Consider the following 14225-nt stretch of genomic DNA (forward strand, 5'->3'; position numbering starts at 1 on the left):
AATGTAGATTCTTAGGCACATGTGAACATAAGGTGAGGTGCTAGGGCTCAGAAATCCTCACATCAAGGATGGAAGCCTGTATAGGCACATGCAGTCAAATATATAGGCTGTGCACTCAAACATGCCTGGAGCTAAAGGAAACAATCCCTTAGCTCTCAACTGCTGTAGGTGGCTTCCTACCGCAGGGTATAGAAGGAGTTACATGTTGTGGAGCTGCTGTCCATGTCCTTGACCTGCCCTCCTCCCCAACACAGATATTATGCTTCAGGGAGAGGGAGGAAAGGGAATTCATCCCTGTTTAGAAGGTCAGCACCAGGCCTATGCAACCATTTAAGCCCTATTTTGAAACCCTTAGGGAGCAGACTGTGTCAAAACTTGGTTCTGGGGCACATGGGAGACTTGAATTCCCCTTCATACTCTTTCCAGGCTGTGCACTTCCTCTGCAGCACAACCCCGGGAGAAGGATAAACAGACGTTCATCCCAGCTAAGCATTTGGTTTTGTGCTAGAATCAAAGACTTAGAGCTGTGATATATACAGAGTGAAGAACCTATTTCACCACCATTGAACACATTCCAACAAAGCAAACAATGCATTAGCACTGTAGCAATTTAAAATTATACACTTAGGGTATGTCTATACTGCAGTTAAACACCCAAGGATGGCCTGTATCAACTGACTCAGGCTTGGGCTCCAGGGCTGTTAAATTGTAGTTCAGACATTCAGGCTTGAGCTGGAGTCTGGGTTCCAGCCTGACCTGAATGTCTACACCACAAATTTACAGCCCTGTAGCCTGAGTCAGCAGCCACAGGTATTCAAGTGCAGTGTAGCCATAATATTTGGTGTTTAAGGGTAAGCTCTGATTTTTTTGCCTTGCTGAGGAGAGATGCCTTTTTGGGATGATTTAGTTGGGCATTAAAAATATATACACTATAAAACTTGTGACAGGATGTACATATAAACCCTTCTCTTCCTACCTTAATGTGGCGGTAACTAGAGGCTCATGAGAACTGGAATATAAAGAGGAGGCAATGGAAGGCAAAGGGGTCCAGCCCTTGAGATTTTATCCTAATTCACTTGATAGTTGGTGTTTCTCTGAAAGCTGCAGCTCCTACAGCCAGGTGATTAGGAATATTAACTCGTCTTTCATTTAAGAAAATTCTGTCCTTCATGGTTGTAGAGAAAAGATTGAAAGCGTGATCTGAGTGCACCCATAAAACTTAAAAGGCAGAAGGCAAATAAAAAGCACCCATTTTTTAAAACTCACTCTTAAACCAATTGCATGCTTTTGGGGAGCCTCACTTGCTGAACACATGGGGCTGGCAGGACTAGAGTCAGGAAGCTCCAAATCCAGACCATAAAAAAAGAGGCACTGGGACAGTGATCATGCTGATCAGAATCATCTCATTATTAAAGTGTCTTCCCCTTGTCCAAAACACACTAACACTTCTTTATGTATATGGTACCTAAATTTAGGGCAAGAGTGATAATAAACTGCAATTCTCTCTTATTCTGTTTCTTATTAGCTCCAATTCAACAAAGCATTTAAGCACACGTTTAAGTCCATCCCTATTCAGTAAAGCACAGGCATAAAATTAAGCAGGGTTTAAGCATGTGTTTTAAGAGCTTTGCAGAACAGGGTCTGCTGCAATAGGGCATTCTGCTCACACTTGTCCTGCACATTAGCTAGCTGCCATAGACCATAAAACAGTTTGTACAAACCAGATTAAAAGTTCACATTTTCCCAATTATTCTTGGTGTAATAAGACATTGTTCAGTGATCTTAGCATCCAGAATTCCTTGCAGCTGGTTCAACTTTATAAAATGTAATTTCAGCACCCATCTTTTCTCCCGATAGAAGGAGAAGGAACACCACACCAAAATGCTGCAACATCTTGCCAAGATTTAACAAGTATGCATAACTCTCCATAAATAGCTAACGAATACTTTGACATACAGAGTAAAGCAGGTTGCATTTTCAGTTCATCTGGACCCTCCTCAGATACATATTAAGTAAAATGTATTTCCTTTCAGCATATGCTGAAACTTGTGCAGGCATAGAATCCTTCTTAGCTAATTGCGTCACTGTTGAAGTCTTGGTGACCCGGTTCTAAGGAATAATGAACAAATCCTCCAAAGAAGCACTCAGATGCTAATCTGGGAACTAGGAATTCTTCACTTTAGAAAGGAAATTGTTTTTATTGAATGAAAATTAAAGTCTCTAACCCATGCAGTAGTTTCTTCCAGTCTGTCTTAGAAACCTCTTGACAGAGGACTGAGTATTGAAATGTCAGTAATTTTGCTCTATCATCTCCTTTCTAATAAGTAGACAAGTAGGCAGTTAGTCAGCTTGAAACATGACATTTTAATAATTTCCAGCTGTCTTGGTTTGTACGTGGTGAGCCTCTTAGAACTGAAGCCAGGCAGCAGAACAGAATGGACTTGTTTGAGAGTCATTCATGGATTAGGATAACCACATACATTTTAAGGAAACAAAGGACAGCTAAATAAAAACAAAAGTGGCAATCTTCTTAAGAGATCTCACCCTCCAATGCTTATTTGGGGTCATATACTTGTATCTCACTGTATGATCTGATGTACAAGCCACTGCCTATAAACATATTCTGACCCCACACAGGACTGAGTGAAGTTAAGGAGGCTGGGTAGGCCAATTAACTCCACAGGCTGCACCTGAAGCAGGAGCCAGGATGTAGGAGATCGATTAGGAACAGACTCACCTGTGCAGAAACAGGCAGGGCCTATAAAGCTAAGTAGCAGACCACAGAGTGGTTGGTTGTTGGGAAAGACCAGTCATTTCTTGAGGGAGTGGTGCGGGCTGCTGGGAAAGGTTACAGGCAGGTAGGTGGTAGTCATCCTCTGGAAAGAGGGAGAAGGGTTCTTGGCGCTGGTACACTCAGAGACAGAGAGAGAAGGCAGCACCAGAGAGTAGGAGCAGAGAGAGGAAGCCCAGAACTGCTGAGCTGAGGTCTCTGGAGTGGAACCCAGAATAGAGGGCAGGCCTGGGTTCCCCTACCAGCCTGGTGGCCTAGAAATGAGGCAGTAATGGGCAGACTGCTGATGGATTGTATCCTGGAAGGGGAAAGGCTGTCTTTTACAAGGTCCATCTGGAAGCTTAAGTCATGAAGGAGACACTGTGGGTCCTGGAGACAGAGGAGCTGTAGTCCTATGAGAGACAGAATGATGGCATTCAAACCATGGTCAGGGGTATCCGCCTTGAGAGCCACTCCCCAGGGTGAGCAAGAGGAAGTTCCGTGCCAGACCAGTGGTGAGTGGAGCATCTCTTGACAGGCTGAATTCCTGTTTGAGAGATCTTTCAGTTCTTTTATTATTAAGGGAAGCTGTACTTTAGAGGCTTGGTAGATAGTTTTCTCTTCTCTCCTAAAACTACTTTAACTGACTCATCCTCAGTCCAAAGAGAATACTGTAATTATTAACTGAGCACCAAACAATTGCTCCTTTAAAAACTATGCAGGAAGAGTCTGTAGTGCCATGTAGAATTCAGTTATGGATCTTGGAAACTTACTGGCATTTGGAAATACTGAGTCACAAATATAACTTACTGCTCCAGAGATCTGCCCATTCCCACCATCCTCTGCCCACTTGATGCTATGCCAGCAATGTGGGAAATTTACTCTGAGAATTTGCTAAAAACAGGGCTCCTTGTTTTTTTTTTTTTTTAACTTGTAGCCCTCACTGAGCCAGAGGTCTCTAACTGAGAAAGATTGTGCTCATTAAGTCTCAATCAAGGGAGTAATTGGAGGGCTGATTAGCAATGCCGCACAGAGGAGGAAGAAAGCTCCTCTGACCTGCATTATGATGAAGACTCATCAGATGCTCAAGGGAGGATAAGAGTGTGTTTGTGGATGCATGTCTGTTGGCCTTAGTCATTTACTTCAGGGAGCAGTGTGATCGCTAAGCAAAATCCTTGGAGTATTTTTTTCATAAAACATTGCAATGTTGCCAAGGCTAATTTATAGAGATAATGGCTTGAGTAGCACTGCTTTATTAATCACATTTACTAATTAAGAAAATTGTATTTTTTTCAAAATATCATTGGAGACAAATTATACAGCATTGGCATTTCTATGGAAATTCAACATTAAAAACTGTTTTTGTCATATAATGCAGTTAATTAAATGGGGAGGAATCCAGAATCAGTCTTGGATTCCATCGGCGTCAGAAGCCTAACAGTGACTTGCATTGTAGCCCAGTTGATTTGATGTAAATTTAACTTTGAGCAGCAATGATCATAATGTCTTTTACAAGGTCCATCTGGAAATATTGCACTGCGTTTGAACTGCTGCTTTCATACAGCAAATAAGAGCTGAGCTGTTACTCAACAGCTCTTCTAATGGGATTATTTTTAAAATAAACCAACAAGCAAAACATAAAATAGATGATCAGCTCTTAATTTGCAATATCAAACTTCAAGAGGTATTTGTGGAAAATTGATCAACTATTCTTCATCATTCATACTGCATAGCACCATGAATGGACACAGCGCTAGGCAGTTGATGCTGACAATGTAACAGCTCCCTGTCTCCGAGCACTCAGTGTAAAGGCACAAGTGATAACAATCCAGTACGAGAACAAAATAACCTACTCCGTGTGCGTTTATGACCACTATAACTTGAATGCTTCATGGAATAGGAATCTAAATGGAATTTTAGAAAACTTTTTATATGTGCAAGGAGTTGGCTTTTCTGGATCAGAAGGCAGCAAACTGTGATAACAAATAATACAATTTGTAGAGGTTTTCTTTGCAAAATCACATTTCTTATAACATAAGTGTCACTGGCCTGCATGTGTGTGTAAACACCTATACAGATCTATCAGTTTCATCTTGTGGCCTCAGTGAAAGGGGATCCCGACCACAGAACAACAATACCACTCTTGGAGAATAACTCACTTTTCATTTTTTAATATGGGAAAGGGAACATTATTACAGGTTGTGAAACTTACCTGATAGTTGACTGTTGAAATCATATTAGCCTGCATGTAATTACATTTACATGACTTTATGGGATTTTCTTCATAATCCTTCCTTCACTCATGTCAGAAAATGAAGAGGTGTTGCTTGGAAAGGTAACTAATCTCAAGAAGGAAATATGGTCTTGTGCTTAAAGGGCAGTATAGCCAGTGTATACAATGCTGTTCATTATTCTAACAGCACACTCTCAACCCTGATATATGTCCACTCCGCCATTAATCACCTTTATCTTTTGTTCTACCTAAGTGCCAAGCAATTCATTTTGATTATGCCTTGAATTAAAATACAGAGGCCTGATTTTCCACTGCCTTGTGTAGTCACATACCCCTGTGTAAAGTGGGAATAAAAATGTTACTAGGCTCATTGGACAATCTGTTTCTTCATCTGCCCCAGTACACATGCATGCCCCCTCTCCCCCAGACAAAAACATGTGCACAGTGTGTAAAATCCTGCCCCCACCAACTTGGTCCCAGAGGAATCCAGATGTAGCAGGACTATGGTGTTTTAGCTGCACAGGGAAATAAGATTTCTGGGACCCATCTAGTTATGCCATAAAGAATCATTACATGGTTGCTCCTTCCAAGTCTTCACTCAGTAAGGTTAAGGAGACAGCATGGCATGGGTGGACTGGATGAAAAGCAGGGTGAAGCCAGTGGATCTTCTGCTATGTGGGTCCACCAGCCATTATCCTACATGGAATGGGGGCACAGATGCTGCTCAGTGTGGTGCAGTAGCAGCTCATGGAGTGGTTCTGCTCCTTCAGCTCTGTGGCTCAGGGGAGAAGGTTTCCTTTCTCCTCCTGTTTCAGTAAATTCCCCTAGCAGCTACACAGGGCCACTTGGGCTTCAGGCAAGGATGAAAATATAGCCCACGGTGAAGGAAACCAATGTGACTATGGGATAAGGATTGACCTTTTATTAAAAGTATTAGTCTTTTAACTTTGTAGAAGTCCTTGGCTACAGGGGTGAGATCAGCACAGAGGAGATCTCCATCTGGGAAAAGTCCTCTTTTACTGGAAGGACCTGAGGGGTGGGGATGGGGCAGCTGGGACTGGATAGTCCCAATACAAGGGAGCTGGACCAGCCCTCTAATATGATTTATTTTATAATAACTAATGAAGGCAAACTCTGTAGAATCCAAAACCGGCATCTGGAACTAACCAGTGCTTTGATGTGACAAACCTGCCAAACGAAATATTGGATGAGATTCTTACAACAAAATACATGGAAGCAGATTCTGAGCTGGTGTGAATTGTCATTGCGCTTTGAAGTCAACAGAGCTATGATCATTTACACCAGCTCAGTGTCTGGCCCCATGAACTTTCACCAACACCAATGTGCATGCTAAGCTAAACAGAATACACATGCCATATTTTCCTTTTTGTAAGCTGCGGGGATCCTGTTTATCTGGACATTGAACACTTGTGTTTTTATTTTAAAAAAGCCTTTAAGAAAATTACTCTTAAGCAACAATTAAAACAAACTTCGTGTGTAGTCATGTAACTCACAACTAGTTGGGAAATAACGCATTATTTTCATTTCAGAATAGTCAGTCAAAAGGAAATTAATTTAAAAAAGAAAGCAAGATAATAGTTCTGATAAATACTGATTCATACTTCAAAAGCTCCATTCCTGCTTTTAGTACTAGGCAGAGGACCTTTTGAGAAGTGCATTTCTTCAAAGCTTATCTTTGGGCTGGTCTACACTGGGCGGGGAGACTAAATCGATCCAAGATACGCACCTTCAGCTACGCTATTAGCATAGCTGAAGTCGAAGTATCTTGGATCGAATTACCTGGCGTCCACACGGCGCGGGATCGACGGCCACGGCTCCCCCGTCAACTCTGCTACCGCCGCTTGCTCTGGTGGCGTTCCGGAGTCGACTGTGAGCGTGTTCAGGGATCAATAGATCGCATCTTAACGAGATGTCTTAACGAGCCGCGATCTATTGATCCCGGATAAATCGATTGCTACCCGCTGATACGGCAGGTAGTGAAGATGTACCCTTTGTTGCCTTTTTTGGGGGGGGGAGGAGGATGACTCTATCATCCCCCAAGCAATTCTTCTCTCCCAATATGTGGTCTTTCTGGCTGTTAACTTTCAGAAGTCATTCTAACATTTTGGGAATTTTTTGATAGAATAATTGGAAGAGCTCCAATAACTGATTCTTACAGCCAGTGGGGGTTTATTTACTTTGGCCGAGTGGCAAACATCATGTTGGAAGAGGAGTATGATGCATTCAAGTTGATACATTTTGATGCCTGAAACTCCATGTTTATCAAACCTTGAAATTAAAGTTTCCTATAGAAGTGACTCCTAGCATAGTTTAACTGGTCACAGATAAATCTACAGGTATCTTGAGGGGAAAAGTGCACTTAAACAGGCATGTAGCCCCTCCCATTGCATGGCCATGCAATGGGGCTGCAGCTCATACTTCTCCATTTGTTATACCACCATGGGCAATGGATCAATAGCTGTTGCTGTTCTATAACCCCTATGCAGGCGTTAAGGACACTGGATCTACATATCAGAGGGGTAGCCGTGTTAGTCTGAATCTGTAAAAAGCATCAGAGGGTCCTGTGCACCTTTAAGACTGGTCTCTACAGGACCCTCTGGATCTACATAGGAGAGCCATAATTGCCAGGTCAGCCCAAAAATCCCTGTACATACCAACCTTTCTAAGCCTATTCTTCTCCAGGTGCAAAGGTGGGCAGAGGCCTTCCTATGCACGCAAGCTGGCTCCTGGTAAAACTCATCCCCTTCAGTGGGTCTAGGATTTCACCCAGTGAGGTGATCCCACTGCACAGTAACAATGTAAGGGACAAGTGTTATGGAGGGCCTCAGGTCAGACCTCCACACTATGGATGAAGTGTACCCAAAGGGTGGTGTTCAAAGCCAGCGGGAGGCTTTCCATTAACTTCAATGAGCTTTGGATCCAGCCTTCAATGCCCGTCTTTATAATAGGCACATCTGAATCTTTAGCATTGAATAAAGATTTAGAAAATCCAGGAATGAATTATTGACGATTATCTATTAGTTCCCTACTAAGAAAGGAGGCAGTAAATATCATAGCCAAGGCATGTGCCACAATCTATTTTTAAGTAGAGCTCGGTGGGAAACAGTTTTCCCATACCCCACCCCAATCTGATTTTTGAGATATTAAAAAAACAAAAAAAAACCTTCTCAAATTAGAATGAAAAATAAAAATCTGAAAAACTTTCATGACCTGAATCTGTTTTTTTTGTTTTTTATTGGATCAGGTCAATGGAAATATTTTTCCTTTATTCTTTTTTAAATATTTTAATTCTAAGTTTACGTCCATTTCAAAATGAAAAGTCACTTCAGCTCAATTTTCCAATTCAAAAAATGTCAAAATGGGACACTTTGATAATTTTGAAACTTTTTCCCAAAGATTTCTTGGGTCAAGAGATTTGTCAAAACTGACCCAGTTTCAAAAACAATTTTGGTTTGGATGAATCGGTATCTTGTTGTGTGTATGTGTAGTAGGGGAAATGGTTTATCAAAAAAAAATCTTTACTACCTACCTTTATTATTAGTCTTCCCATTTTGTAAGATGCTGTTTTCAGTTGCTTATAACTTTGCCAAGTTTTAACTGTTTGGGCTGAAATTTTCTGTGCTTAATATCTGCTTGAGGCGGAATTATTTTTGGAGAGAAATCATATGCGATTTTAGATAGAATAGTTTCATATATGGTCCTTTTTAATAAGCATCAATTAGCTCGAAGAGATGATTCTCAGTAATGAGCCATTCCTGAGGACCATTTGTTGTAGAATGTCATGTTAAATAGGGTCTCTAACATAAGGCCTATTATACCTGTGATCGGCATCAGCTTCCAAATAGTGCAGTTTAAGAAGCTAGCTTTGACTTCTAAAGCCCTAAATGATTTTAGTGGTGAAAACTTTAGACCTTATGATCTTCATATATTACTGTGGCTGTTTTGGTGAAGGGAGCTGCTTACTCTTAGGCCTTGGCTACACTGGCGCCAGGGCTGGCTCTAGGTTTTTTGCTGCCCCAAGCAAAAAAAATTTTTGGCTGCCCCCCATCCCAGCCCTGGGCTCTCTCCCTTCCCCCAACTGCACCCTCCTGCTGCCCCAGCCCTGGGTCACTGGTAACTCACTCCCAGGGCGGGTCATTCAGCAGGAATTTTGGATGTGCACAGACCACAGACAGGATTGGTTCCCATATGGTTACAGAACTGCAGTAAAGTGGAACAATTTTCAGCTTGTGTGACTGGAGGATATCTGGATGCATATTATAAGACTGTCCTACATAAATGAGGAAAAGTTGAGTTGCCTTTATTCTTTTGTTCCATTCTTTGTTTCTATGGGGAATGCACTATCACGGTCTTCCTTTTAAACAAATAAAACTAAAACTTAAATCTAAAACCTTAAAAAAAAAAAAAAAAAAAAAAAAAAAAAAAAAAGCAATGGCTGATGAAAATAGCAATTCCAGTTCTAATAACCTTTGGGAAGCATTTCTTGCTCAATTTATTCTACTTTTTCTACAGCAAGTTACAGCGGATCAGTATATTTGATTTGGGGGAAATGAAGTAACAGCTGCCCAAATTGAGCTTGAGCACTCCTGAATTTTGAGGGTGTTCAAATCTGGAAGGGAGATGCTAGATTCCCTTTCTGAATATTAGCTACATCTGGAAAGAGCACAGGACTGGGGAGGCAGGGGGTGCGGGGGGGTGGGGAAGAGCCCAGGACTAGGGCAGCAGGGGAGTGCAGGTGGGGGCCAGAGCTGGGGTGCGGGGGGGGGGGGGAGAAGAGCCCAGGGCTGGGGCAGTAAGGCGGTGCAGGTGGGGGCCAGAGCTGGGGCAGCAGGGGGTGTGGGCGGGGGAGAGTCCAGGGCTGGGGCAATACAGGGGTGCGGGGGGGGGGGGGGGGGAGGGTCGGCAAAAAACCTAGAGCTGGCTCTGTTCCTACCATTCACAGCAAGCTGCAGATTTCAGTACCATATTCCTTCCCCCACCCTTTCCTGTTGCTAGTGGCCAAGGGAATGCTGGGAAATGTAGTTCTTTCCCTGCTCCTGGGCTGGCTCTATAGGCAGGGAGCTAACCAAGGAACTACAGCTCCCAGGGCTCCCTGTTGGTTCTCAGCTCCCATGCTGGATTCTTGCGCCCCTTGCAAATCTGCCGCCCCAAGCAACTGCTTGCTTTGCTGGTGCCTAGAGCTGGCCCTGACTGGCGCTGTACAGTGCTGCAACTTGCTGCGCTCAGGGGTGTGAAAACGCCCCCCCCCCCGAGCACAGCGAGTACAGCGCTGTAAAGCGCCAGTGTAATCAGAGCTTGCAGCGCTGCAAGCTATTCCCCTCGGAGAGGTGGAGTACATACAGCGCTGCGAGAGCTCTCTCGCGGCAGCGCTGGGAAGTCCCGAGTGTAGCCAAGGCCTTATATGCTTGTGGCTGGAATGGAATGGGAGGATACTTGAAGCCGTGTGTGTGGTGGTTAGTGAGAAGGCCTGACAGAGCACAGATTTGTTGACTGCAGAGTAATGCTGAAAGTTCTGTCTTTAATCAGATCTTCCCTGGTGAAGAATAAGGGGGATTAATTGGCTAGGGTGGGTTATAAATTGAAGGATAGCATTTTATTTTGATGTGGTTTTGGGTGATTGTCTATCATGATTGTAATAGCTCCTAGAATTTCACACAGGCAATTTTTATTAATCTAAATAAGGAGGCGGCTCATTCTCAGAATTGTATCTAAGCTGATTATCAATTTCTTCTTTAGATGGACACTGTTAGAAAGTACTTACTATTCAATCACAAAACATTATTAACTGGAGAACTTTGCTGATTGCTTACTATAGTGCATAATACATGCATCTCTAGCTTCATTTTTAGTTCATACTAATGCCAACTTTGTTCGGAATATAGGCCTGATTTTTCCTCTGTTACACCAGTGGGAGGATGGTCAGGATTCTAGCCTGGGACTCAGGAGACCCCCCTTATGTGTGGCAGAGCAGAGAATTCATACTTCCTTTGTGACCTTGTGAGAGACAAAGGGAGTTGCACTGTGCCTCAGTCCCCCATCTGTAAGATAGCATAATGTCACTTTTTCTACCTCACAGGGTAAGGGTAACTATATTAGTATGAGGTGCTTAAATATTCCAGTAGAAAGGTCAGATTTACTTTACTGTAAATCAGGAATAACAATTAGTCAATTGAATTACACCAGTGTATAGCCTGTACAAGTGAGAGGAGCATCCCAATACCCATATAACAATTGCCCTATATCTAGGAAAGATCATACGTTGATTTAAAAGAAGAAAAAACTAAAGGCTTCAATTGGTTTCTTAGGTTTGCTAAGTAGATTTTTTTGTATGGATGTCTTAATTAGATATTTCTGTCCTAAATATTGCATGAGACTTTTGGAGTAGCAGCCGTGTTAGTCTGTATCCGCAAAAAGAAGAACAGGAGGACTTGTGGCACCTTAGAGACTAACAAATTTATTAGAGCATAAGCTTTCGTGGACTACAGCCCACTTCTTCGGATGCATATAGAATGGAACATATATTGAGGAGATATATATATACACACATACAGAGAGCATAAACAGGTGGGAGTTGTCTTACCACCTCTGAGAGGCCAATTAATTAAGAGAAAAAAAACTTTTGAAGTGATAATCAAGCTAGCCGAGTACAGACAGACAGTTAGATAACAAGTGTGAGAGATTCAATGTTTGTAATGGCTCAACCATTCCCAGTCCTTATTCAAACCGGAGTTGATTGTGTCTAGTTTGCATATCAATTCTAGCTCAGCAGTTTCTCGTTGGAGTCTGTTTTTGAAGTTTTTCTGTTGTAATATAGCCACCTGCAGGTCTGTCACTGAATGACCAGACAGGTTAAAGTGTTCTCCCACTGGTTTTTGAGTATTTTGATTCCTGATGTCAGATTTGTGTCCATTAATTCTTTTGCGTAGAGACTGTCCGGTTTGGCCAATGTACATGGCAGAGGGGCATTGCTGGCACATGATGGCATATATCACATTGGTAGATGTGCAGGTGAACGAGCCCCTGATGGTATGGCTGATGTGATTAGGTCCTATGATGATGTCACTGGAATAGATATGTGGACAGAGTTGACATCGGGGTTTGTTACAAGGATAGGTTCCTGGGTTAGTGGTTTTGTTCAGTGATGTGTGGTTGCTGGTGAGTATTTGCTTTAGGTTGGGGGGTTGTCTGTAAGCGAGGACAGGTCTGTCTCCCAAGATCTGTGAGAGTAAAGGATCATCTTTCAGGATAGGTTGTAGATCTCTGATGATGCGCTGGAGAGGTTTTAGTTGGGGGCTGAAGGTGACAGCTAGTGGTGTTCTGTTATTTTCTTTGTTGGGCCTGTCTTGTAGGAGGTGACTTCTGGGTACTCGTCTGGCTCTGTCAATCTGTTTTTTCACTTCAGCAGGTGGGTATTGTAGTTTTAAGAATGCTTGATAGAGATCTTGTAGGTGCTTGTCTCTATCCGAGGGATTGGAGCAAATGCGGTTATATCTTAGAGCTTGGCTGTAGACAATGGATCGTGTGGTGTGTCCTGGATGGAAGCTGGAGGCATGTAGGTAAGTGTAGCGGTCAGTAGGTTTCCGGTATAGGGTGGTATTTATGTGACCATCGCTTATTAGCACAGTAGTGTCCAGGAAATGGACCGCTTGTGTGGATTGATCTAGGCTGAGGTTGATGGTGGGATGGAAATTATTGAAATTATGTCATCATCTGGACCCATGGAAAAGAAGCCCTTGAGGAATTTCACCATGATTTCAATAATTTCCATCCCACCATCAACCTCAGCCTAGATCAATCCACACAAGCGGTCCATTTCCTGGACACTACTGTGCTAATAAGCGATGGTCACATAAATACCACCCTATACCGGAAACCTACTGACCGCTACACTTACCTACATGCCTCCAGCTTCCATCCAGGACACACCACACGATCCATTGTCTACAGCCAAGCTCTAAGATATAACCGCATTTGCTCCAATCCCTCGGATAGAGACAAGCACCTACAAGATCTCTATCAAGCATTCTTAAAACTACAATACCCACCTGCTGAAGTGAAAAAACAGATTGACAGAGCCAGACGAGTACCCAGAAGTCACCTCCTACAAGACAGGCCCAACAAAGAAAATAACAGAACACCACTAGCTGTCACCTTCAGCCCCCAACTAAAACCTCTCCAGCGCATCATCAGAGATCTACAACCTATCCTGAAAGATGATCCTTTACTCTCACAGATCTTGGGAGACAGACCTGTCCTCGCTTACAGACAACCCCCCAACCTAAAGCAAATACTCACCAGCAACCACACATCACTGAACAAAACCACTAACCCAGGAACCTATCCTTGTAACAAACCCCGATGTCAACTCTGTCCACATATCTATTCCAGTGACATCATCATAGGACCTAATCACATCAGCCATACCATCAGGGGCTCGTTCACCTGCACATCTACCAATGTGATATATGCCATCATGTGCCAGCAATGCCCCTCTGCCATGTACATTGACCAAACCGGACAGTCTCTACGCAAAAGAATTAATGGACACAAATCTGACATCAGGAATCAAAATACTCAAAAACCAGTGGGAGAACACTTTAACCTGTCTGGTCATTCAGTGACAGACCTGCGGGTGGCTATATTACAACAGAAAAACTTCAAAAACAGACTCCAACGAGAAACTGCTGAGCTAGAATTGATATGCAAACTAGACACAATCAACTCCGGTTTGAATAAGGACTGGGAATGGTTGAGCCATTACAAACATTGAATCTCTCACACTTGTTATCTAACTGTCTGTCTGTACTCGGCTAGCTTGATTATCACTTCAAAAGTTTTTTTTCTCTTAATTAATTGGCCTCTCAGAGGTGGTAAGACAACTCCCACCTGTTTATGCTCTCTGTATGTGTGTATATATATCTCCTCAATATATGTTCCATTCTATATGCATCCGAAGAAGTGGGCTGTAGTCCACGAAAGCTTATGCTCTAATAAATTTGTTAGTCTCTAAGGTGCCACAAGTCCTCCTGTTCTTCTTTTTGCATGAGACTTTGTTTTCTTGTCCCCTGGGAATTTGATAGACTGATCTTTTAGTGGCTGGGTATAATGGCAGGGATAATTAAATTGCTCAGAGAGACTTTCTGAGCAACTTGAAGCTGAGCACAGAACTGTGGGAACTTGATTAGTCATCCTTGCTTCCAC

The 14225-nt window shown here is 42.8% G+C and overlaps 1 long non-coding RNA gene across 1 annotated transcript in view; it reads left to right on the forward strand.

The window, feature by feature from the left end:
* Window positions 1-2802: 2802 nt before the first annotated feature.
* The window catches only part of LOC135972724 (uncharacterized), a 64523-nt gene continuing 53100 nt past the window's right edge, over window positions 2803-14225 (forward strand). The window contains exon 1 of the long non-coding RNA XR_010589207.1: window positions 2803-3285. This is a non-coding gene — a long non-coding RNA (uncharacterized LOC135972724). The remainder of the gene's footprint in view (window positions 3286-14225) is intronic.

This window comes from Chrysemys picta, chromosome 7, assembly GCF_011386835.1.
Source record: "Chrysemys picta bellii isolate R12L10 chromosome 7, ASM1138683v2, whole genome shotgun sequence".
Classification (NCBI taxonomy): domain Eukaryota; kingdom Metazoa; phylum Chordata; order Testudines; family Emydidae; genus Chrysemys; species Chrysemys picta.